Here is a 26,599-nt window from a genome sequence, read left to right as displayed (position 1 = left end):
TTTTATATTAATTTAGTAAAGACTTCTCATGTCCAAGCAAAGATTGTCTTGCACAAATCAAAATAAATAAGTTTTTGTTTGATAGAAGCCATGTAAAACAGGAGAAAGAAAGCTGGAATAATTTGGATTTACTTTCCAATTTTGTGAGAAAACTTCAGAGATGTTAATGATCTAACTGTGCCTTAATTACCCATATATTTGGACTTAGATACTTTGGAACAGGCTTTTCACTCCAGCGAGGCATCAGAAGTAGCCATGTAAAAGAGAACAAAAGACGATAGAATAAAGCATTTCTGTATGCACCCAATACTCTGATGTTTTATATTTTAAGAAGCTAATATTAATGCACATTGATTCAAACAGCTCAAAATATCCCACAAGAGCTAATCAATCCAAAAGTACTTATGAGCAATAATTCAGTCAGCTGGTGAACTAACTGACTGCTAATGATGAGAGATGAAGACTCTCTGCTTTTGTGAGCGATTAGCTGGATCATCTAATCTGGCACTGAAGATAATTATCTACTAATACATATGAAAAAAATAAAACATGACAAAAAATTATCCCAGCAAGTGCTCATGTATTTTGGGGAGATTTCCAGTAGCTGCTGAGATCATAAAATTAAAGATGGTATTTCTAGAACAGGGACAAAATGAAGTAACTTTAAGCAGAATTAGAGGGATGGAAGTGCTTTTGCTTTTTCTTCCTCATCTCACTGAAATTTTATCTCATCATTAGAGATACATCACGCACCAAAAATATGTGTCTTTCTCCTCCATGGCAGAATTAATGCAACATATCTTCTTGCTCAGTTCCAGAGTGTTGCTTGTGCAGCTTTCCTGCAATGTTGCAAATCTGCTCCTCAGTCTCAGGTGGTGGCCTCTGTGTTAGTAGTAGAGAAACACAAGTTTGCTTGTTCTCCAGCTGCAGCTATTGAAAGTGGCTTTGAGTTTTCTCTCATATATTTTATAAGAAGGGGAAAATTATAGGTATAGGAGAGTTAAGCTGTCTAAGTTGGTCGCCACAGGCTATTTATTATCATTTTATAGCAGAGAAAGATAATCTTTGTCTTTAATTACAGTAGATTCCTACACATGACTTAATACTTTAATGGGAACTCACACTAAATCTCTGTCACAGGTTCATTTGCATCTTTGGGCCTCATGAAAATTTGGGATTTGTTTCAAAATTAATTCCTTTGCTCATTAAAACATCAAATTGATCCTGGTGTTGTTTTAATAGCAGTTGCAACAAGTGCCACCAAAGAATTAAACAAGCAAACAAACAAGACTGTAACTGTTGTGGTTATACATGAAATTCCACATGCAATGAATTTATCATATTCTTATTCAAAACATCTGGAATAGGTTAGCTGGAAACCTGTGCACTTGGTCAGAGTCTATTTGGACACAATATCTCTTGATAACTGGGTCTCTGGCTTACCCCCACTCTTCACCTACTGGTTGTTTCTGCCTCTTTTCTTTTTGCCCAAACGGAGCCAGACTTGGAGTTTTAAAGTTGTGTATGGAAACTGCTGAATCGCGGCCTGAACCTCTGATTGATCACCTGAGGTGAGCACTGAGTCAGCCACAGGAGCACAGGTGAAGGCAATTCTCCTGTGCTGCCGGAAGGGGTGGAGCCTGGCTGCACCTCTCATGACCCATTTAAGAGCTGACTATGGGTGGTGAAGGATCTCTTCTGAAGATCCCCTCCTATGGAGTTTTGTAGTGAGCACAGTGTATGGGTAAGCATTCTATCTGTTCTCTTTTGGTATAGCAACTGCTTAGCCAAACTCTCTGGCGTATTTCATAATTATGACATCTGTACATTCATTGATTATACAAGTTGCGTGGCCTCTATAGCCAAAATCAGGCTCTATGGCTGGTTTTATTTTGTCCATTCTTCAGTTTTCCTTATCCACAGGTGAGTTTCATGGCAGGTGAGAGTGCTGGTAATGCCCAGAATGAACAACTCTGGAGGAAGGCTGGATCCAGGAAGCTAGCCTGTGAACCTTAGGGCAGCTGGGACTTAGTTCAGGCCTGAAGAGATCAGGGCTAGGCAGAGGGTGCATTACATGTTCACTGAAACTAATCCCTTCCCAAGGCAAGGGAACAGGAAGTGAAGCACGTGCAGGGAATTGTTTTCATTTAATATTATGCTTGAAACACTTGCCGTAGGTGATAGCACTAAAGAATTCTAACTTAGAAGTGATGGATATGTGACCTGTCCACATCCAACAACAAGAAGACATTTGTTTGCCTACATGGAGCAAAGTGATCACAATCATCAGTGTGTGAAACATGATATTCTTCTGCTTTATAATACATTTTTTCCTAGATACAGACTCTGCCTGAAGGATTGGAGTCTTCAGCTGTGCTTCATGTGCTGCAGGTCACCACTACATTAATGGCTGTTGTTTATGGGTGAAAGTGCTGCACCTGAAGTAGCAACACACCAGGGCCTGCTCTGCATTCAAGTTTCTCTGTTGAATGTTTAATTATTGTTGAATTAAGTTGAATTATCTGCATCTACTCAGGCAATATATAGGCATCTTAATGCATTTCTGTCATATCATCAAAGCAATGCTTTGTGTTTAAATTCTGCAGCAGCAATAAACTGAAAAAAAGCCGTGCTCTTTGAGTAATGCACAGTGTGTCATAAGTGTTATGAATGATGGCACTGCTGTTGGTCTTGCTGCAACTTTAACCAGTTTGTATTAATTTTCAATTTCGTTCTGTAGTTCTTAAATGAACTGCACATTTGCCAGATAATATCCAGGGCACAAAATGCTATTTAGTAGAAAATAGCTATAAAATTACTGTATAACTTCCTGCATTTGTGTTTTAAATTAATCAAAGAAAATGTTCTGGGTGGAACATGAAAGAATTAATTCTGACTATAAGATAAAGGATGAAATATTTAAATACTCTGTTAAATAATCACAAGGAAAAAACATGTGGAGGTGGAAATAAAGAGCTAGAGGAATGTTTCTCTGGAAGAAAGCCTGAGGAAAAGTTAAAAGGGAAGTTTAATGAAAAAGAGAGTGGGAGGGAAGATCCCAGGTGAGAGAAGATTAGTAACATCATTTTGGGAGTTTTTTCTTTGTTTCCTACAGAATATTCTTATTTGTATAAAACATGGAGATTGGCCCTAAACACAATCAGATTCAATATGATAATATTAAAAAACATGAGCTATTTTTTACTGTATAGATAAACTCATAATAAGAATGACAAATTCTTGGTGGATACCAAGAGAAAGATCTGCTTTCACAGGTGAGGGACTTGATTGCTTAATCTGAGATCTAACTGGCAGCAGGTGGGGGTGCAAGGTCATGGAGTGTTCTAGAAAAACTGAATCATTTTCAAAGGTGCTTAGGACTGCAAGAAAGGAAAATTTAAGGTGCAATAATTGTTATAGCTTATTTAGTTCTGAAGCCCAGAAAAATCTGTGGAAATACTTGTATTGTCTTTAACAGTGAATTAAAGACAACTCATTTTGAGTGAGGGCACTCAAAATATTTTTTTACAGGGTATATTTGTGATGCCTCAGAAGAAAGTGTGCAGCTACCTGGGAGTAGAGAGCTCTTGCAAGTAAACCTGTAGAGTAAGGACTCAGAGTGGAACTGCTGTCTATTCACTGGTAAGCGCTTTACAATATTCTGCTGGGGCAGAAGGAAAGTTAATTCACATTGTGATACAGATCGTATTTATGTGCCTATAAGCATTATAAACTTCAGTAAGCTTCCGAAGATGTAGGTAATCTATGTTTGCAGAATGTTGTTGAATGGCTGAGTTGCAAGTATTGCATCTTGGCTAGGTGATGGTGGAGAGATGCAGCTCGTTTGCATTTTGTCCTGAAGAAAAGTAGAAAATAGATTTTTGCTACTGGAATGACTAGTCTGGAAATCTATTTAGTTTCAAAACAGTAAATTGCAAGGTCTCGTACACTTACGTTTTCTATGTTATTAAATACAGATCTGGTCACTTTCTTTCTCAATTAAAATGGAAACTTCTCCAGAAGCTGCCCTAACCTGTAGGCTGTAGAACCATATTTAGAGCTCTGATTTCTTTGGGTTGCATTTGCCAGAGGCTGATTCTCTCAGAGGAGATGCTGGTGCCTACTGGAGCGCTCTAGCAGGTATAGAAGGTAGATGCAGCAAAGCTTTCAGGAATGGAGAATTTTTTTTTTTTTTTTTTTTCCCCCATATGGCAAAGATTCTGAAACTAAAATCTACTTGTCTCCAGGTGCCCTTCGTAGTCTACAGAAAGTGTAAGCACCTTGTTGGGTTAATACCTGCCTCTCTGTATAGTTTCCAGAACAGTGGCTGAAAGCAACAATGACTTGAGGGAGTCCTAACTCAGTAAGAGTGCTTATATTGAGATTCCCTGCTGTGGTTCTGAACCTTTGCAAAACATTCTTTAGTAAGAGTGCTGGTGAGCACTTCTCAGGGCACTGTAGATGAGCATCCAGTTCTGATCCTTGTGTCAGGCCTCCCGAATGGAGCCTTTATATATGCTGTTTAGTGAAGCATGGAACCAAAGTGCCAAGCTTGTATCAGGAATGCTATAAGATGCTTTTATTCTCTTAGAAAGGAAAACAAACTATTACAGAGTCTTGAGCTAAATGCCTTTTACCTAGGGATTATGATGAGAGATGCAGATGTGCTGCTAACCAGGGATGCAAACGTTGTTTTTATCTCGAGCATTGCTTTTATTGTTAGAGTCCCACTTCAACTGTGACTTTAGACCTTTGTTTGGAAGGAGAAGGCTGTGCACTCTGATCTGGAGGCTGACAAACTGAGCAGTTAAACGCTGACTGCTGGGCCTGGCAGACAGCTTATTCAAATTTCAGAATGTTGGCTGTAAAACATAATAGGCTATGTTTTATGGGACCAGAATAGCAAATAATGTAATAAAGCACTTGTCAGAAAATGAAAGGAGAACTCAATGAGTACGAATTACTTAATTAGTGATAAAATGTCTATTATGTGCTAGAAACAACAAACAGAGCAAAATATGAAACTCCTGTCCCTTGTGTGCTGAACGACAATTCTTTTCTTGTCACTGGATTAATGAATCATTAGTTCATAAGCAAATAAAACCTTTATTTTATCAACAAGCTGGTTATAGTGTTAGCCAGAGAATTTTGTTTGACTACGTAATATCAAGTGTACTTTGAAAGATGTTTTTTGAATTTCATTAAAAACTTTTGCGAGATGGCTATTCAGATGATTAATAGATGAAAGGAGATGTGTTAAACATTGGGCATAATTTATTACGTGCTTGCACTCCTCTGCAACCTGCAGAGCAGTCAGTAGGGTGCTGCCACATACAGCCAAGCCCTGTAGCAAGGCTGTCTGCAGGCTTTGATAAATGGAGCATGTTACTCATGGAGGAGTGGGCCTTCCCCAGAGAGGGAGGGAAAAGAAGGCTGTTTTTGCATTATGACGCTGCTTTTAATGTAAGACATTTCAAGTGGTCTTAAGAATGAATAAATCAATTAAAAATAAAAAATGTCAGCCTTATGCTCAATCTCAGGGAAATGCTGTGCTAGGCTAAAATACAGGAAAAATACAGTGTTGGGGGAGGTAAGGCTGAATGAGAGAACTCTGTATCTTAACATAACTTTTTTTTTTCCAATAAACACTGCTGTGTGATCGGTGAACTTTGTCTGTATGAAGATTCAGCAAGGAAAACTGAGCAGTAAGGCGATACTCAACAATTCTTATGAACAAGTGTGTTGGGTAGAGCTCTCCTCTTTTACACAGCGCAGATCTGTACCTCTTTCTCCTGATTTAACTGAGCAAATGGTCACTGAAACTACTGTTCTGTGTGAATGAGAAGAGGACAAGTGTGTGCAGAGCCAGCTGTGTTTCAGAGAGAGAGAGATATGAGTAATGCTAGTCTATTGAGAGTACTCTTGGACTGAGTGTTGAAGAAAATGCCTGTTAGTAGATAACATTAGGCCTAAATAATATACATGAAAATAAAGATTGCATCTCGCAATGCTTGCTCCTTATTTTGTTTTTTATTGTTGAAATGCCTGTTACTTCCAGATACAGGCTGGAATTCTTGTGGGGAATAGCTAAATCTTGTGGACATTTTGCAGAGTAATTTGGAGATTACAGCTGGTTAAAACAAGTAGGAATATATTCTGTCACTCATTACTTTCATTTTTATACTAAAAAATATGGCAAATAATGGCTGTCCTGCTTTTATTTGTTTTGTGGGAATGTACAATGCAAATTTCAGAGTATTATGTGAGAACTTCATTACATTAAGCATATGTGTTTTTTTTCTGAAAAGGTTGACTTTAACTTGCTGGAGGATATTTTTTTTTTCGCTTTGTCAAAAACAGAAGAGTAGAACAAGAAGTTCTACTCTGTGGAAAAAATCTCTTCCATGCATGTCAGATCTGATTTAGGAACGTGTGCTTAAGTGAATATTTAAGATATATTTCAGTTTATCTCCCTCTGGCGAGGGTTTCTTTCATGTGACCTTAGACTTCACCATATTTCTGCATGGAATTCTTCCATACACTGTGACTTCACTCTAAGTGACTCCAGCAGTAAGGGCTCTTTCGGTTCTCATTCATTACTTAAATTATACTAGGCTAAATATCCTTCGTTTAGAATCATAGGCTGTCTATACGTTAATTACAAAGTTACTCAGATTCTTCCTGATCTGCAAGAGGCTTGAACTAAATTCCTTGCCCTGTGCAGTCTCAAACACCAAGGTTGATTTTCATGTATCTCTGGGACCGTTAAGGTCTATAGCTGACTGTACTTTGAGGAGATGTATAAACTATTTCTACTCAAGTTTACTTCAGGGGGGCTGATTGCAGCTGAAAGGCAGTGTGATGGTGTTGACAGTGGTGTTTGTGTTCTGCCTGCACTGAATGGGTGTTTGATGTATAATTCTGTTGACTCCTCTGCTGAGGGCTTCATTTCTGACCTTCCCCTCCTGTTTTCGGTTCTGTTTGCCTTGACTTGAAGAGCAGTTTTTGTTTGTTTATCTTTTAGTCTCTTCTGTCTGGGTAACAAGTGTTGTATAATTGTTCAGATGCTCTACTGAAGGACCATGGTACACATGCTTTGGTGTACAACAAAATGCTGCTGCTTATTTAAAGGAATTAAGTCTACTACAAAGAGAATTGAAAAATTTCAGGCTGGAGGAAGAGCAACATGGTAGCCATGTAGGTGAGGGAGTGAGACAAATCAAACTGAAGTACTTACTGAAAAAGGTCTGGAGCCCTCTCACCTAACACCTTGACACTGTTGACTACATAAAACTTTTGCAGTAATGTTCAGGAATGCCAATAAGAACATTCTTTGTTTCTTATAGTGCAGCTCTATGGCAATGGAGAGGTCAGCCAGTGATAGAAATGGGTCCACGAAATGTCCAGGCAGCAGAGATTTTTTTTCCAGATATTTTTAGTGCTGCTTCTGTGCACTGTCTTCAAAACAGAAGGGGCTGAGGGTTGTGAGAGCATAGATTCCTTCCCCCACAGTGACCTCCTTCCATTTAACAGAAAATGAGGTGGAATTTGTTGAATTGTGGTCTGAACTCTGAGTTCTGCTGGGCTTCATGTTCTCACACAGACTGGCTGACTTCTGATGATGCTGTTTGTCTTCAACTGCCATATGGGTGAGTGGAGGTGGTGGCACCCATGTTCTGATGATCATTGCATGGGTTTGTTACACATGTGCAACAGTTTAGTACTGGGATCTTATTTGCATTCTTGTTTTTGCTGTTCTCTGATTGATGACCTGCCATAAATATCACAAACAGATAACTTTTCTAACCTTTTTCCTCTAGAGACAGAAAGCAGATGCTGAAGAGTATTATGTACTGAGGAACTAAAATAAATAAATACAGAAATTGTGAAGGGTGAGCTTCCTTGCCTTTAATATCAGAAAATGGCCAATGGACTATGTTATGAAAAGACAGTCTTTCTTTCCTTATTCTAAGCCACCTCATGGGGAACTCGGGTACTTGTCTGTGGTAAACTAAATGTTGTGATTCAGCTTTAAGCTGTCTGGTATGCTTTGTTTCAGTCTAATCTACAGTGAGCAGGTAATTGATGGAGTTTCTTAATTTTTAAGGAAGCAATCATAATGAGAGATAGCTGTTGCTGTCTGACCAAGGGGTTATTCTTCACTCTTCATTTTCATCGAGACACTTGGGTTTTCTGAATAACATCCTGTAGGAAATGCTCCTTTGAAAGCATTCTTAATCATGTTCCGTTTCATGTTTATTCCTCGTCTTGATCTTTGTAGGAAGCAAGTCATGTAATGGCTTACTTCTGAGAAGCTGGTATTGTGGCCTGCCCCTTAGGGGTGTCTGGGGAACAGCAGTGAATTACAGTTACCGTTAAACTTCTTGTTACAATGGCAAATTGAAAACCCAAGAATGCAGGAAAAGTGTCTTGCAATTATCTTTGAGTTGCAGATGCACAGCAATGCTTAATTCACTTTTAAATTAGAAAGGAGAAGCTCTGCTGAGAAACATGCACGCATATTTTAGGAATATGATGAATTGCTTAGAAGGTTTCAAGCTAGTGCTTCTTACAATGTCAGCTTATCGGCATACTGTGTTTTAATTAGTACAAAAGATAATTAAATGATTATAGCGAAGTCTTTCAACAAGTATGAATCAGTATCTGTGTTTGTACAGCTTAGACTCTTTCATGGGAAGTGACACAGGAAATGTTCAACAGCCTTTAAAGCAGACAGCAAAGCCTGCAGTTTTTGTGTGTATAAGGCAGGCAATAATACAAAGTATGGATAACAGATATGAAGTCTTGTCTTGAACAAATCTGTGCTGTGCTGGTGGAAACGATTTCCCTTGGCAGCTGAGTGACTGGAATTATTCTGGTGCCTTCTGCCATTAAGTGTTGCAACTCTTTGCCATTTTGTGCCTAGTTGCTCAGAGGAATTGGATGTGCATGAGCAATGAGGTGGTGCTGGGTAACGGGCACAGCTCTGCTACTGACTAAAGATACTGAGGCTTATTGTACATTGCTCACTGGGGGCACAAGGAAACAAGATAGACATAATGATATTCAGAGTTACTTCAAGATCATAATGCCAGCAGTTCTTCTCGCCTAAAGCGATGTGGCATCATTTCTCCTCACGGGAGAGTTTCCTGTTAACACTTATCCAGAAACACTGCTGACTGTTCCTGCTGACCCTGTCCTGTCAAAGCATAGTTTTTGCAATGTGTAGGACTTACATGAAGGTTTCCAATACCAGGTGTTGGAATTAATCTTGTCAAACCAATGTTGCTTGGGTGAATTAATGGATAGACACCACAGTGCTAAAATTGGAAAGAATACAGTTCCCTTAGGGTCATTTAGCGACCTGCCTGAAGATTTGCTGCTCTGTTCGCCATCTCTACATGGAATAACCTTACTTTGAACTTGGTCAATTTCGTAAATTGCCAAGAGCAGAAATCTTGTATAGTGTGTGAAAGAGTGTGAATGAACAGTCATGGGATGGTCGGGGCACTTCAAGGTCTGCTTAGGAAAAGTCTGTTGTTGTGTCACATCAGTGCTGTACAGTTTATAACATCCCGTAGGATGGAACTGTCTCATCTTTCATAATATGACAGTTGCCTCCAGAGCAGTGTTGCTAACTTTAAAGTTGCACCTTGGGTTTATATCCCTGCTGTGCAATGTTGTCAGTGCAAATGACGTGGGTCTAGGCTGCAGTGTACGGTCCCAGACACTGGGAGTATAAGGAAATTAAGTTATTTTGGAGACGTCTGTATCTTGCTCCTTGGGACCTGACTGTTTCTGTAATGGCTAGCACTCATCTCTTAGCTTACTGAAGGAGCTTCTTTTGGCTCTGGTCCAACAGTTGATTTTGCTAAACTACTGGCTAGATTCTGGAGAAAGCTAAAGAAATTTAAATGCATGCTTTTAAGAAGTCATTTCTGTCACTTGTATTTTTTCATAATAGGAGAAACTGCTTTTTTCTTTTCTCCATCCTCTGCAAAATTATTATGGGGCAGTGTTGGAGGGCATGAAATTTAAGGGCTGCTTTCACTTTTGAATCAGAATATTTTTGAGATTCATAAATGTCTCTTTTTTGACATTTTTTTTTCCCCTGAATAGTAGAGCATGATTTTCATCATAAATACTAGGCTAATAATATTTCTAACCTGGTAGAATTCAGAAATAACTCTTTATTTCGAGTGGCAACCTGATTATCTGAGACTTTTTAGAATCAAAGTAGGAAAGATAATTGAGGAGCTTTATCTTCTATCTTTAGAGATGCAGTTTCTCAGCCTGCTTCACCCCCCACCTGCCTTGCCTCTGTGAAATACAATTATGTCCCATCCCTGGAGGCATTCAAGGCCAGGCTGGATATGACTCTGGGCAGTCTGGTCTGGTGCTTGGTGGCCCTGCACATAGCAGGGGGTTGAAACTAGATGATCGTTGTGGTCCTTTTTAACCCAGACCATTCTATGAAATACTGTTCGTTTCAAAACCCACCACAGGATTTAAGTTTCTATACTGATTTATTGCTAATTATTCTCAAGCATACTGATCCCAAGGATCCTTGAAAAGTTTAGATTGTTACTAGGCATACAATCATATTGTTATTAAGCCTGGAAAAGACCATAAAGATCATCTAGTCCAACTGCCAATGCATCACCACTGTGCCCAATAAACCATTTCACTCAGAGCCACAGACACATAGAGTCATAGAATCATTAAGACTGGAGAGGATCTCTAAGATCATCTAGTCCAACCATTTCCAGTACTGCTTTAAAGTAGTTGTTTTTAGTTTACTTTATTCAGTTGTTTTTAGATTACTTTATTTTTCTATAGTCTTGATGCAAAGTATTTCTAGATGAACACACAGTATGGATGCATTTGTTTTCCGGATCTTATGGAGGCATCTTAACATATTCCTATCTTTCTTCTAGTGCTAAAATAAACTTTGTCTGAGTAACTTCAGAAATAAATTTTTCCATTGATATTAGAAAAAAATTTTCCATATTTTCCACAGGACTTTCTGCAAACAACGATTTCTGCTTGCTGTTAAGGAGCTGCTGTAGAATTTTTGCTACTGCAGTACTGCAAAATGTCATTATTCCTCTGTGTTCAAAATTGCCACAGCTGTGAAATGCTGCTTGGTTATGATTCAATTGGTTTTAAATAACATCATCATGGCTTAAGATATATCTATGGGTATATCTGCAAGTAGACATTAGGATGTAACTTTGTTGAATAAACCTTTAGATGCATTTCACAGTGGTCCAGAATCCCTTGCCCTAGCTGATAACATGTGGCCTCAGGGAGATTCAAACAGCTAGATGGCCTCAAGTAAGAACCAACTTGATGTTCTGGGATACGTTTTGTCAGTAAATGAATATGGTCAGCTTTGCATCTCCTATCTCCCTAGGATCAGCAAAAGGAGGGGAAAATCATGCAGAGAGGAGCATAAACACTTTTCTTTCAGGCACTATCTCATCAGTTTGCATCACTCATCATATGGAAGTGCACTTCAGCATAAAAATACATCAGGATTTCTTTTGCTGCTGCCACCTGTTTTTGACCCCTTGATTGTTTTGCTTTCCCTCATGTTGCATAGTGAATTGGACTGAAGGTTTGATTGTGTCTAAAATCAGTGTTTCAGTTCTTATGAGGAGGCAGTGCTTAGATGCAAGCATCAGGGAAAGAGGTAGCTAGAGACCTGACCTCTAATGAGCTGGAAGGAAGCTGAGTTGCATTAGTGGAGTGAGCTCTGATAAGTTACATTAACTACTCTCACCTGTGAGAGGTACTACAAGTCTTGCTATGACCTTGTTACTACAGGCAGCAACTCCCCCTGCTTTGAAAAGTCATAAATGGGAAGATTTCATACAGTCAAAATGAGGCATCTGAGTGTAGCAAAACTTATGATGAAAAACTGAGTATTTCCTTGGAGAACCTGCAGAAAGCTCTGAAAGCTTGTCATTCTTAGGAATGTGTTCCCAAGGGGTATACTGTGCCTTGGAGAGATATGAAGTAATAGATGCTCCTGTTGCTGTGCTTGGCTGTGTTCTTGTAGTGCATCAAGGCAGAGGTTGGTTTAACTTCAAAATGATGTACAAGGCTTATGGGGGGGAATAAGAGGGAGAAATTCAACTAGCCTTTGGGGACTGAAGTGTACACAGAAAATGGATGTCTCTTGTTCTCTGGCATTATTTATGGTGTAAGAAGCAGGCAGAAAAGGCCTTTTTTTTTTCCTCCAGACTTTCTCCTACCCACTTTCCTTGAATGACTATGTAAGCTAGATCTCCACAAAACAGTCTCTCTAGGTGATATGCGGTATAGCAGATTTACAGACTTATTCTAGTCTACCAGTTGCGGCTTTTCTTAGGCTTTAGGGTTTCCTAATAACAAAGACAAGAAAACATAATGTCAACTTTTCCTGGACTGGTATAAGAATTGTCCTGGCTACTGTTTGCTAAAACAAATTTCTTCCCCAATATTACTACTGGGAGAGAATGGAGCTAACAGAGACTAAAGCAATCACTGTAGCTTTAGGCTAGAAAAGTCATGAGTAGTGTGGGCTCAAGGATCAGGTTTTACTAGAGGAAAAAAATGATTGATCTTGTTAAATTTGGTGGCAGAGAAGTCTGAGAACATGCAGGTATTTCACAGATTCCCACAAACTTTCCTTTGAAAACAATACTAGATAACCTAGTATTAAGAGCAGATGAAATCTCATTAATTCTATTGTACTTGGTTTTCAACTATTGATAATCGTGGGCTGAAGTACCTTACAGAATGAGGGCCTGTGACAGTACTGTGACAAATAGCTGCCTGAGTGCTAGCAGGAAATGAGTTGCAGTATAAGGTTTGGTACAGGAGGTAGATCTGAGCTGCACAAGTACCCATGTCTCTTGATGAGCACCACTGGCTTGCTTGAAGGATGTAGTTCTTTGATCTGGGTAGAAAAAAATCTATGGACAAACTTGACTCTGTGTGGAATGAAGGGCTCAGCTCTAATGCCCTATTCTGGGTTAGGGTGTTTCCTCACTGCTCCTTTCTGGCACCATGGAAACTGGCAGCTGTGCACTGAGACTCGTTGTACAGGTCTGAGAGGGGCTGCAGGGTAGCTGAGCAGTCTCTTGTTTTCAAGCAGTTGTTTGAAAGAAAATAGTGCAGTAATCTTAAACTCTGCAAGGCTTATGAATATATGCCTGCAAAGACTCACACGAGGTGGAAGGCTGAGAAACTGGGTATAAAACAGCTATATTCATTTTGCAAGTGCTTCTGAGACTGCAATTGTTGCTGTTTTGGCAGCACAGCTCATTTCTGTAGCTATCCTAGATATTTGCTCTTCAAATATAAAGCACAATTCCAAGAAAAACATTACAAAGCTGTGACTTCTGGAGCTTGTGTCTGATCAGGTGAGTAGCTTTCTGTACTGTACTTAAGCATCACTTCCAGATGCCTACTGAGGGTCACGTGGATCACTGTCCAGAGATCTTAGAAACATTTCTAGTATTTCTCTAGAAGCTCTTAATACTAGGTTATCTAGCATTGTTTTCTCTAGAAACACTACAAATATTTACTAGCAGATGCACAGTAAATGCATTTAATCTGAGGTTTGATATAAATAAGACTCTGCCAATAGAGTAGGTCTTCAGTTTGTCTAATCTCAGTATTTCTCTTCCACACATTAATTGATATGCTGAGGGGAAAAAAACATGCCTCAAATGGGTAACTTTAAATTATTTACAGAAGCTATACCTTCTCTGGTGTAAGCAGGAATTAGGCTTATTTTCTCTCTGCTGACAATCTATGTGCACAGACCACATTTGTCATGCAAAGGAACCTTTCAGCATCCTAAGGAAAATGAACTATTTCAGGCTTTGTAAATCTTGATTGATTGTAAACCACAAACCAGGGAAACTCAGAAGAGATTTTTCTTATTTGATGCCTGAATGTTTGACACTGGGGAGCTAGTATGCTCCATGATACCTGGTAATATCAAGAGATGGCATCCTTTAAGGCTAAAAATGAGCAAGCAAACAAAGCCCAGGGAATAGGGAAATGACTAGGGAACTAAAAAGCACAGAAAAATCCTTGTGAAATGAGTGTAAATGGGAAGTCAAAGGTTTATGGAAGTAATGGAGGCCATGTTTCAGACCTCTCTACCAGAACGTTTTTTTTTTTTTTGTCTCTAACCAAGCTTTTTGAAGTGGGTAGTCATCTTATGGTTGGTTCTTTTTCTGTAACATGAATGAACCAAAATCCTGCTTGTCATCTAACAATCATTATTGCAATTAGCTGTGGAACACAAACTAACATCAGACCAATTGTGTGTGTAATGAGGGAGGAGAAACTGTAGGGATGTGCCATGGAAGTGAAGAAAGGATGATGTTTGTGCTCTTGTATGGCTGGAAGTGGAAACACTGTAGGCAGAGAACGATTCTGACTTCAAATGTGCTTTTCTGTTAGACTACAGCAGAAAATGCAATAGCTGAAGTACTGGAGCAGACTCCTTGGTAATACGCATCCTCACTGATTGACTTATAGTTCATTTAAACACTTTGTTAGCTATGCTAAGATTATATCTTTGTGCACATGTAATCACTTGAACTGTTGACAAGTCCATGACTAGGTATGAGTTTGGCAGCACTCGGGCCTCCTTATCTCTGGTTCACGGAGTTTGGAAATCGGGGAGGGGGGTCCTACTCTAAACCTTGTGATTCCATGGGAAATCCTCTTTGCTTTTTGGCAGCAATTGTTGACCAAATCTGGGACTAGGAGTGGGTTCAGCTGCACCTAGACTCCTCTGAGAAGGAGTTCAGAAAGAAAAGATGTTGACTGTGAACCTTGAGACTAAACAGGAGTTCCTCCTGGATGAGTGTGTTTAACTCTACCCTCTATGTAAATAAACAAGTGTACTTTGCCATCTCAAATTTTATATTGCTGTCTTATTTATGATCGAGCTTTGGTTAAATTGCTGAAAATATATTCCTGATTCTCTCTTATGAGTGCAGTGTACCTTCCATCTGTAGTAGAGCCTAAGCACATGCTTTGTAATTATTTGCAGAATTGTGCTTTCCTTTCACCCCAAGTGGATTTTAAGGCATTTGGATATTTTTCTTCACAAATACTTTTTCATGCTATAGGAATGCTGTGTAGGGTGTCACTCATGCTTCTGACATGCTACAAATATAAAGCAGTATACAAATAGAATACTTGAGCTCTTCCTGGTTTCTGTGACTGTGAATCATAGAATTGTTAAGGCTGGGAAAGATGACTAAGATCATCTAGTCCTGCCATCAGCCCATTCCCACCATGCCCACTGACCCACATCCCCCAGTGCCTCATCTCTATGTTTCTTGAACATCCCCAGGGATGGTGACTCCACCACGTCCCTGGGCAGCCTGTGTTAGTGCCTCACTGTTCTTCCTGAGAAGAAATTTTTCCTAATATCTGTGCTTCACTTCTTAAATCTTTCTAACAGTATTTCACTGTAGAGAAGAGATTACTTGAGCCAAATAACCACTTAAAAAATAAACAATTCATCTTGGCTGTTTAGTCTTTCAAAAGCTTCAGCCTGGGGATGAACCAGTCATTATAACTCTGAGGAACAGGCTGATGCCAGTGTAGCAAACTATAGAAATAGTACTCAGAACTTGAAAAAGTGAACTCAAAAAGATCAATGTGCTTTGTTTAGGTTGCCTTTCACTACCTTTAGAAATATAATTCAAGAGGATATGAAAACTTGTGTACAAAGAGTGCACTTGTAATACCAGAAGCTATTCTCTAACTGAAAAGATGCCTAAAAGACAGTCTTGCAGAGCCTAATCTCTTCCAGTCTGACTGGAAATCACAAAGCTGAACTTTTACTCTAAAATCTTGCTATTCATTGTTCTAGTGGCAGTTGTACAAGCTGAGGGCACTGTCTGCTAAGCCATTACCAATGAGGCTGCTGTAGGAACATTACCTGGCTAGTGTCCGGTCCTTAGGAAATGCTCTTCTAGTGGCCTCACTCAAGCAGTGATGAAAAGCAATCATGCTTTTCAGCAGTTGCCCGCCTGAACCACTTCCTAATTCAGTTTCAACTGACCTTGGAGTTGAATGCGAATGTTACAGCTTTCTAGATCTTCCTCTGGAAGGCTGCACTTCTAACATCGCCATGTGTAGTCATGTTAATTCTCTCATTTATTACTTCTAGCAGTAGCTCAAGTCTTGTCAGATTTATACTCTGTAATTTGCACCACACATTTTTTTTACAGCAAGGTTCACGTGTACAGCCCCAGTGTTTATGAGAACAGGAATATTGCTTTTTTGTGCTTCAGCCTGGGGACACCACTGTGGCAGAGCTGTTATGATGCACATCCTACTGTGCAGCTTTTCAGTAACAACCTGGACTCAATCAGTACATTCCGAGTTGCCTTTGCCAGGCACAAAGCATTTCTTATTTGCTTAATCCATCTAAGCGTAGGAAAGAAATTTGCAATATGAAATAGGGAATGCAGGAGTTCTGACAACTTCTAGTGAAAATGCACCACTCTTGCTTTCTAAACAACAACAAAAAGTTATTTTTGAGCTATGAAGGCTTGCAACTGCAAGTTAATTAATATCCAGTGGGATATTAATCTCTGCTCTCCCAGCTATGAGGCCTGTTCACTGAATGACCCAAGGCCTTCCAAGGATGCCTGCAGTTCAGAGGATGAATCCACAACACCCGAATATCAAAATTACTGAGGGACCACTGTGCCCTGAGTGAAATCTCAGGAATTAGAATTTAAAACATGTCAGCTTTTTTTTTTTTTTTTTTTTTTAATTTTAACCGTAAACAGATTAGAGAATTCTCAAACCTGCACAAACGCAGTGAAGAGAAACCTTGGCTGTTCGTTGGCTTTTGCAACTGCCTTTTGAAAAGAGACTGGCTTTCTCAGCCGTGGTATGGCCATCATCATCTTCCTGCACACAGGATCCTTAAAGTGATTCAAAATAATGCCGATGGGTTAATCCTTAGTTATGGAGATTCACATTTCATGTCCATAGGTTCATACAAGCTATCAAAAGGCATCTTTCTGTGGAACTCGCATATTCCTCAATGCACTTCAGCAGACCAAAGCTGCATGCTTCTTTGGGAGTAATACATTAGACTTGGGATTTCTTCTTCATCAGGCTGAAATTTAGGTTCTTTACAGAAGAGATGAGCAAAATTACTGGTGCTAGCAGTACAGAGTCCTGCCATCAACCACATAGAGATTAGACTTGATTGGAGTTGCTGGGGATTCTTATGGTATGAAAATGAGTGAGGTGTCACCCTGCATACAGGACATAATGTGCAAGGGGTGAAGTGAGTGACAGAAAAGTGATTTGGCCACTAGAATCCTGTCTGGATGAAGGCAATTTGGCTGATTAAATACCAAATAAGGATGAGATCCAGAAACTGGGAAATAAATTATTACTACTGGGTGTAATGCTTACACTCGTGTACATAAAGTTTCATGATTGTGTTGTCTTAACTCATGATACAAGAGAACAGAATTCTCAAAGCCAAAAGGGAGTTATTTGAATTCACTGTGTCAGAAGGATGAGTCTGAAGTGAACTTTTTATAGCTGGATGAAAACAGACCAAACGAGGGTAATTTACTATTTTTTTTTTTATAAGGTAAGTAGTAGATGATGATCCTAGACTTCTTTAAATGAGTGGTCATTTTCTGTAAAGAACATTTTTCCTCTACTATAAAAAGTGAAAATCATCAGCTTATATGCGTGTGTACACACACACACACTTTTTATCCCTCAGGCTCTTGATGTGCTCATTTGCAGTAATGGAAACTGGTTACTCCACAATACCTCGCCTGAGATGTTGGAGTGAATTAATGAATCATTTCATTGTGACTAGTGGGAAAATGGGGGACTTCAAAACACAATAGTTCAAGTTGCAACTGGATTTCATATCTCAATAGAAAAAAGCACTACTGTATTTGTCAGAACTGGCAAGTACATTGGCTTGCAGTAACTCAGGGAAACAAGACAGATAGTTTTCTTGTATCCATTAGCATCCCAACTGAAAGATGCAAGGGCTTTTAAAAAAAAAAAAAAAAAAAGTAGAACTGAATCATGTACGGAAGAGGAGAATATTTGCTTTTTGTCATAGTTTTTAGTAGGACTTTGAACTGACAGGTTAGTAGGCAGTGAGGTAGTGGCCATTTTGGCTTGATACAAATTGCTTCAATTTGAGTAACTAGATACCTTTAAGATGGTGGCTGAAAAACTAGACTATCTATAAAAGACCTGAAGCATTTATTGAAGCTGTTTTGAACCAACAAGCTCTCTTCGGTCTAGCTCCTGATAAAGTCTGCTAAGTGAAAATGTAACAGACTCTCACACAGGTAAGGGGAAACACTGATAGTTTCACTGGCCTTTACATTTCAGTTAAATAAGAGTTTTGTCACCAACATGCTTATGTGACATATAGATGAGACTTAAGTTTCTGTTACTGGTGTCTCGGATGCTATTTCCTAATAGGAAGACACAATATAAATTAGACTAGTCACATTCAAAAGGGCCTTTTAAATTATCTTGGACATTATACTGCTTAATAATAATAAGAGCAGAATGTTGTCCTCAGTGAACTTCACTTTACACTGAGGTCTTGCAGGTCTTTTGACTCCAGGTCACTAGAGTCAGATTCCCAGTGATATTTAAGGAACAGCTGGCATTTTAAATGTCAGGGAACGTCATCCTGGAGCTGTCTTTTTTTTTTGTTTGTTAGGTTGTATGTTTGGGGCTGAAGTGAAATTTCATTCTTGAGTACTGACCCTTTTGCCTACCTTCTTGTGCATGGGATGTGTGATAATCTAATGAGCTGTACAATGTGGGTTTGTTCCTGTATGAAAATGAAAGGAATGGGATAAAACAGGTTGTTCTAACTTTTACTGGAACAAAGTTATGCAGAGTTATGCTCTGAAACTGGATCCTCGGTTTATATCTCATTTGTTCTTCCCACTGAAGTACAGCCTGACTTCCTGAACTGACATCTTGAAACTAGGCTACCTGTACAGCTGCTTGCTCTGGCTAGAGAAAAGAAATTGAGCAAATGGTGCTTTTTGCATGGTCTCTGGCTCAGCAGGTACACAGAATGAAAATCAGTACATTTCAATGCACACCATTTAGGCAGCAGTTCCAAAAATGGTTATTAAAAGAGGGTTCGTGTTAGAGCTCCCTTGCAGTAGCTCTTACACTGGGCAAGGCAGATCCTCTTGGGATTGGTGAAGTGGCTGAAAAATGTATTCTGATGTTTTCTTCTCTTTCAGGTTCATCTGAGGACTAAGCCTTGTAAGTGTTGTCTGTATCTTTATCTTCATAAAATCTTAATTAGTAAACTTCTTGCAAAAATGTAAATGTTTGTTTTTGAGATGTCTTTGGAAACCTTTTCCAGATGATCTTTACTTGTGGAACTTTGTATCTTTTAGAAAAGTTCTTTGTTTGAATAGGAAAAATAAGAACTCAAATATATATGCTGTTGATACTCTGAGGTTGGGTTGAGTTCATTTAAGGGGTCACGAGGCATTTTCCCCTCATCAGGTACTAAAGTATTTGAGCAAACAGATCGCTCTCATTCAGTTCAGAGAAACAGTTTTCACTCGACAATGAAGCTAACAAGGAGAGTTGTATAAAAGTCCTGTGCGTCAGTTTGAAGGTTGTGTGCTCTTTGCTCTGAGGCTGCCTTCCCCACCTTGAGCGCTTCAGGAGATGTTTAACAACTGTTGTGGAGTATTACCAATTAGAAATTACTGATTGTTCCCATCCTTATGACACTCTCAGCCCTTGCCGACCAGCTGTGCTCAGCCTCACCTTGCAGGCAGTGAGCTGCACCCCCTCTGCCTTCTGTGTGCTGGTGCTGTAGGAAATGATGCTAGCTGAAGCAGCTCAGCTGTGTTCATACACCCTTCCCCATCCTCCCAGGCTTTCTCCTTTGTGAATATTTCTATGGTTTTTGTCCTTCTCAAAATTACCTCTTTATCTGATTCTAATGTTTCACTTGGAAGTTTTGTCATGTAGCAGTGATATGCTTCTGTGGGTTTATGGAAGAGAAATGCAGTGAAGAAAACTGTAGGGGGGAAAATACCAACCACCACCCGAAACAAACCAATCATTATCCCATAATCATTACTGCACTCCTATTCTTCATCCCAACAATGATTCACATTGTATTCCAGAACTGTAGGAAACAAAACTTTCTTTAGCTCCTTTTGTTTCAGATGTTTTGAAATGACAGAGTGGTTTATAATTGGCATCTTTTCTGCAGCAAAATGTGGGTCTGTGTGATGCTTTCAGGTAGTGAGGCTATGAATTCACTGCAAATTGGTATTCAGAGGGGGGTGTTCTTAAATTGCCTGAATGCAGAAAGCTGCTCGCTGGACTTATTCTAATTCTGGCAGGTGGTGGGGTTTGGTCCGTTATTTGTTCTTCTTGTCTCTTTTTGGGGCTGCTGTTGTCTGTGAAGGATGGAAAGTTCTGGTTTTTCTCATATCTTACATGAAGTATGACCCAGTCCCCTTCCTGCAGCAGGACACTCCCATGAGAAAATATGGTATCACTTCCCACAGCCATCTGAGTTCTAAATCGACAATGCCTCCTTCCACTGAAAGTCAAGTTTGAGTTCTTTTTTTTTTTTAATTCCTGTTCTTTGTATGATCATGGGCATGATAGTTGTCCTGATCAAGAAATGCACTGCCTAGTGCCATTTGATGTTTAATATAACTCTTTGCCTGTGACACTTCTACTCAGGAATGCCATCTACAAGCAATATTGTCTTTGTTAAAAGATGGTGTAAGGTCATGAATCTAATTTTGTTTCTTTAACTGCCAACATATTTTAGAGCAGGGAAAAGCACGGGGCCTCTGGAGAACTTAAATAAACAAACTTCTGAGAAATTGCTCAGCTTATTATCTCCTACTGATCTTTTGTTCTCTGAGTAGAGAAAGCTTTTTCTTGCCTGTTATACATGGAAATAAAAGTCTGAAAATAAGCCCAGGTACTTGATGTCAATTATAGTAGTACTATTTAAATGCAAATTTTGTTGTGGTTGGGCTGATCAGTAAGATAAATAGAGGGCATTTATGTAAATAAGCATATTGTAATATAACAATGAAGTATTTGTAATTATGGCGGCCAGCATTTTCCTCTTTCCCACAGGATGTGTTGGCTGGGTTTTAGATGCACAGGGAGTAACACTTGACATTCAGAGTTATGGAATAAAATTGTGTAGTGCCATAGGCCACAGACTGAAACAGATCAGATTCATTAGTTGCCCAACAAAGGAGAGGACTTGCAGTTTTCCATTTGTAGCATGCAAATAGAGAACTGTAGAAGAGCAATCTAGCCAGCCTTTGGAAACAGGATTTTTAGAATGATAGCCTTTCAGTTTGAGTCTCTTTTTGTTTTTGAGGGAGAGATTTATTGGTAATAAACCCGCTACCTCTGTCACAGGAATTAAATGGACACAATTGTGTGTACATGATGCTAATTATTTTTATACTGGTAGCTAAAATTACTTGGGTGTAAGTAGTACTATTAATGCTAACAACAACAAACTTAAAATGTTGAAATCTTACTTAAGACAGTCTAAGTTAGGCTTTTAGGTTCTATAGTCAACAGAGATTAGAAGATGCTCCAAGACATATTTGGAATAGAAAGACATCTCCATTGAGCAACTTGTTTTATTTTAATCCATTATTGTCTGGATGAGTAGGTCAGATTAGAGGCCTATCAAATTAAGGTGACTTGCATGCTGAATAACTGAGTACTATTCCTTGTTGCTCAAAAAACGTCAATGTGTACTGAGCTGACTTATGTAAAGTGACAGTAGAATCACTGGGGATTCACTTCTACTATGGAGAAATTCCCTTTGAAATGAATAACAGGGGATCGATTCAGCAGAAATGTTTTATGTTTTTCACTTGAAGGCAGGAGATTAGTGGGCTGTTGGTGTATTATAAAATCCAACTTAAAACAGACTGAGGAGAGTCGTTAACACCTCTTACAATTACCCCAAGATATACCACGTAATTTGCCATGTGTCACTTCATAATTTTGCATTCAATTGACCAAACATCAGTTTGTTCTAAAGTCTTAAAAATGTGTTATAGCTCGTCAAGAGCAGTTGTTGTTGTATCTGGTACATAATATAGAATAACTGATTTCTTGGTCTTCAACACCACACCTCTGAAATTTGCATTCCTGAATAACAGTTTGTTCTGTATTTCTGTATCAAAGTAACTTCAGATATTGGAGTATGAAATCACACTGTAAAATACAAAAGATACTGCACACAGACAAATATCAATCATGTGCCTGATACAACAATGATGCTGTTAATTTAAAAACATTTAAGAAGGTAAATAATACTCAGTCTCGATCTTTCTGAATGGTATTTTCCCGTTTTTTTAAATGGCATCCAGGGTTTTTTTCAAGCTTAAGTTTGTTTTCAGGATTGCGGAGTGCTATTTCTAATGCAACAGGATTACTGAGACTTCTGGGCAACTGCTAAGACAGGTTTGTTAGAGTCAAATTAAGAGCCCTGTCTTCATAATTCTGTAGGTGGCCTGAATTCTAAACACTTTGTGACCTTTCTGTCTCCTTTCCCTTCATAGGGAGCTGGGAGCATGTAGGATTTGGATTTACACAGATCAGTGAGATATCAGAAGGTAGGAGGGTTGAGTCCAGGTCATGATAACCAGTGCAGCAGTGTTACAGTGTAGATGATCTAATCTTGTCTGATTTAACAGAGCAGTTGGGAACTCAATAGGCTGAGGATAAAATTGTTGCACTTAAGGTCTTTAGCCTTCCCTAATGAAGTTCCATTCTTCTTTTGCTATGATTTAAGAGCTGTTCGATTTGGTGCAGTGTACTGCTAGGTTTGGATACATTGTGTGAGTTAGCCAGGATGTAAATCCTCACTGCTATCTCATCTGCTAAGTACAGTAAGGATCAGTTATATATTTATTCATAAAAGCTGCAGTCAGAATGAGTGTATTTTTTTTCTTTCTCACTAGTTAAAGAAAACTTGAAGTATTTAGTAAATTTAATCTCTGTTAAACCAATCTTAATCTTACTGGAGCATATAACTTTCCTGTTCTCACAGGAGTGAATTCCAAAACGTTGTAGAACAAAACCTTGTTTTTGTTGCTTGTCATTTTAATGATGTTTTTAGATTCTACTCTGGGCAAAGGTTTTAGATATTTGTTACTGTACTTCTTTCTGCCTCAGATTCTTTGCTGCGAGATCCTGCTGTTTATGGACAACCATGAATGTGAGTTTAGAAGCCTCTGATCTCTTCCTTGTAGGGACATCAGTGGTTCCAAATTAAAAGCCTGGTTGCATGATTTTAAGCTATACTTGTCATTGAAAACAACAAGAATGTGTGGAACAGGAATTTGAACCCTAAGGAGTACCCCTCCCATCCACGTACTGTTAACTGTAACTAAAGAATATTTCATGGTAAGGTCTGTAAATACATGCCACCTTGATCTCTTTGGCATAAAGAGGTTGGAGAAAAGGCAAGCCTTCCTTTTAACCTCCTTAAAAATAAATTAAAAAGCCATTTCTTAAAGGCATTCTTTATCTAGGATAGAGAGGAGGTATTAAAAAGAACAAAAAAAAAACCCCAAAAAACTAGAAACTTGGCATACAAAGCAGTATAGTTTAAACTAGTGGAGAGGAGTGGAATAACCTAAACTTAGGAAGCTGTAATGGAATGACTTGTCAGTATTTTTTGCTAATGTCATTTTGTTTTCTCTCTGTGTTCAAGTGGCTTCTGCCAGCTTTCACCATGCAGGAAGCTAAAGGCTTGAATGAATCTATGTACTTGGATGTTACAGCTATTAAATGAATATTTGATACAATTTTTAAAAATAATTCCATCCCAGTTAATAAAGCCATGTGAAACTGAGGATTAAAAGAGCTTAAGACTGCTAGATTTCCATATTCTTACTGAGGTGAATACACATTTAAAGGGACTGAGCCAGTGGAGGAACTGCAGAACTGCCAGCCCTCCTGATTCCAATAATGGCAAGGAATGAGCTAGCCAGGCTATCTTTCTGCAGCTGAGACTTCACTGATTTTGTATAACTGCATTATTTGCTCAGTTGCAATTTTGTTACATCAGAGTTTGGTTCTGATTTTTCTCATCCTCTTCCTAAGAGGTTTTGTGAGTTATGAACTCAGTTTTGATTACTTTTTGTCTCAATATACAGTTTATATACAATCAGTTTTAAATTATGTATGCCTCATTGTTTTTATTTTGTTCTTATTATATAGTAGTAAAAGTGTCAAAGGGGGAAGAGTGTTAGGGGAGAGGCAGGCTTTTCCATCTCACCAGAACTGTCTTGTAATAACTTCAAAGAGTTGGAATTAGGTCTCAAACTGTTAACTGTTTTGGAAGAGAAATTCTTGTCCTTATTATAAGGAGTGAATTCTACTCAAACTGGGAGATGCAGACTGCTCACTGAAAAGCACTGTTTTGCAGTAGAAGATAAAATCGTGGAAATGTCTTTGAAGGAGAGACACAAGATTCAATGAGATTTGGCTGATACTTATTCTACTCTTTAATTTTGCAACTCCCAGCTACGTAGCATGTCAGCAAATAGTTTTTGATTCAAACTTTTTTAAACAGTACTTCCCTACCAATAATCTTGGGGGGCCAGAATCGTACAGTTGATAAAATTAATGCTAGTGAGGACTGAATATAACAAAGACTGCTAATTCAGCCCAAACCACTGTCAATGATACTTAGCTGGTTATAATAGTGAAGACTGGGAAAACTTGTAACGAGCATCTGAGTGGTGTAAATTAAAGGCTGGGTTGATCTGCTGGTGGTGAGTGGTAATGAATGCACAGTAATGATGGTCTACCTAACTGTTTATCTCTCAGTAGTGAGATGATCATGCATTTTCTTACCAACCTACCATCAACACTACCATTCTGCTTCTGATACCTGTTCCAGGTCTGCCAGAACTAGTTTAGGGTTCCCTGCTTTGCTGTGATTTTAACTGGTAGATCTCTGGGGGTTCCAGTATTCACTTTCATCATGATCTAATAGTAAGTCAAGAGATATGATACTGTCATCATTCCCCACATTCATCCTTAGTCTGTTCTTCTAAGTATTGTTAACCTTTGGAACAACTTGTGCAGAAGCAAAGACTGCAAGACTGCAGCTTCAACTGATTTCTGACATAACATCAGTATTCTGATGTTATAAAGGAAAGTAGTTGATGATCTAGGACATCTGGGCTCAGTTTCTAGCTCTCTAAATTATAACTACTCTGTCAATTTTGTGATCCAGTTTTTGCAAGGTGGGATGCTTTCAGTGACTGTGATGTGCTTTGAGGCTGCAGTAGAAAGATGAATAAATTTGCAGTTGGCTCAGTAGCAGATGTAAGAAACCAGTAAGACCAAAACTATTGTGCTGTCTTTTTTTTTTTTTTTTTTTCTGTAGGAGGGAAAAAGTTGAAGTGTGAAGCCTGAAGGTGAGCCTAGACGTAGCAGACACCAAGTTGAACAGCAAGCAATGTGATTTTTCAAAAATGAGCCTTGTACAGATTAGTGTATTTTATCAGTAGTTCACATGCTCATAACTTGATGCTGATTTTCTCTGTACTTAGTGAGAAGAGCTAGGGACTGTACAAGTGTTCCTTCAGCTGAAGTCATAGTACTACGTTGAAATTTTGACTAGCAAAGCAAGGCAGTATGAGATCAAGGGTAAGAATACAGAAATTTCTGCCTTCATGCAAAAGCATTTTGTAAAAATATTTTGCAAAAATATTCTGCTAAAAGCATTTAATTTTAGTAGTGCTGTTATTGGGTAACCATAATGAAATTACCACCTTGTTCAGAGCTTGGTCTTCCAGTAATTTGAAGTGAACATGTCAGAAACACACTGCCAGCAAAAATATATTTCAGTTCTAGCTGGGTACAAGATGTGTTTCTACTGTGTTAGCTGGCTAATGGGCTGTGAGGCTTGTAGAGATAGCAATGCACATAACAGCCTGTATATTAGTTAAACTACGACTTCGGTAAATACTTCTGGGAAGACTTCATTGTTGTGATTAAAATATTTACAAGCAAAAATATCTATGTTTTTTGACGTATCTCTGTTCAGGGGTGTTACTCAAACATTTTGAGTAACATCTGATTTTTCCAAAACTATTGTTTGGCAAAGTGTCTGGGGATTTCATTAGTTCACTGAACTTTAGCTTCTGGGTTTGTGTAGAAGCTACTAGGAAACATTCATATTAACTTCTGGAAAATATGGTACATTGTTATGTAAACTCGTCGTCTTGTAAATTCTGGGAATAATAAAGATCATCTGGAAAATTTTGCAAATTTTTCCCAAACTGATCTTTTGTTTTTGAAAATTGCATTTGGACAAGATGTTCCTAAATGACTTCGATGTTTAACATCTGAAGCTGCTTGAAAAGGCAACTAAATGCAAATGTAAACTATATGCAAACGGCAGTCCTAGAAAAAAGACTTCTGTTTTACTGCTCTCTGCCTGAAGGAAATGACTGCTTTACGTCTGTGCTATGACATGAAGGTGCTGTGGAGTGGGTAA

The 26,599-nt window shown here is 38.7% G+C and overlaps 1 long non-coding RNA gene across 1 annotated transcript; it reads left to right on the top strand.

The window, feature by feature from the left end:
* Positions 1 to 1,687: 1,687 nt before the first annotated feature.
* Positions 1,688 to 26,331, top strand: LOC125693551 (uncharacterized). Its single transcript, XR_007377146.1, has 4 exons — positions 1,688 to 1,744; positions 3,532 to 3,642; positions 19,299 to 19,320; positions 25,484 to 26,331. It is a non-coding gene; the product is annotated as an uncharacterized LOC125693551 (long non-coding RNA).
* The last annotated feature ends 268 nt before the right edge of the window (positions 26,332 to 26,599 follow it).

This window comes from Lagopus muta, chromosome 5 (assembly GCF_023343835.1).
Source record: "Lagopus muta isolate bLagMut1 chromosome 5, bLagMut1 primary, whole genome shotgun sequence".
Taxonomy (NCBI): domain Eukaryota; kingdom Metazoa; phylum Chordata; class Aves; order Galliformes; family Phasianidae; genus Lagopus; species Lagopus muta.
Note: the sequence above shows the minus strand (reverse complement) of the source record. Positions and strands in the feature narration are given on the sequence as shown.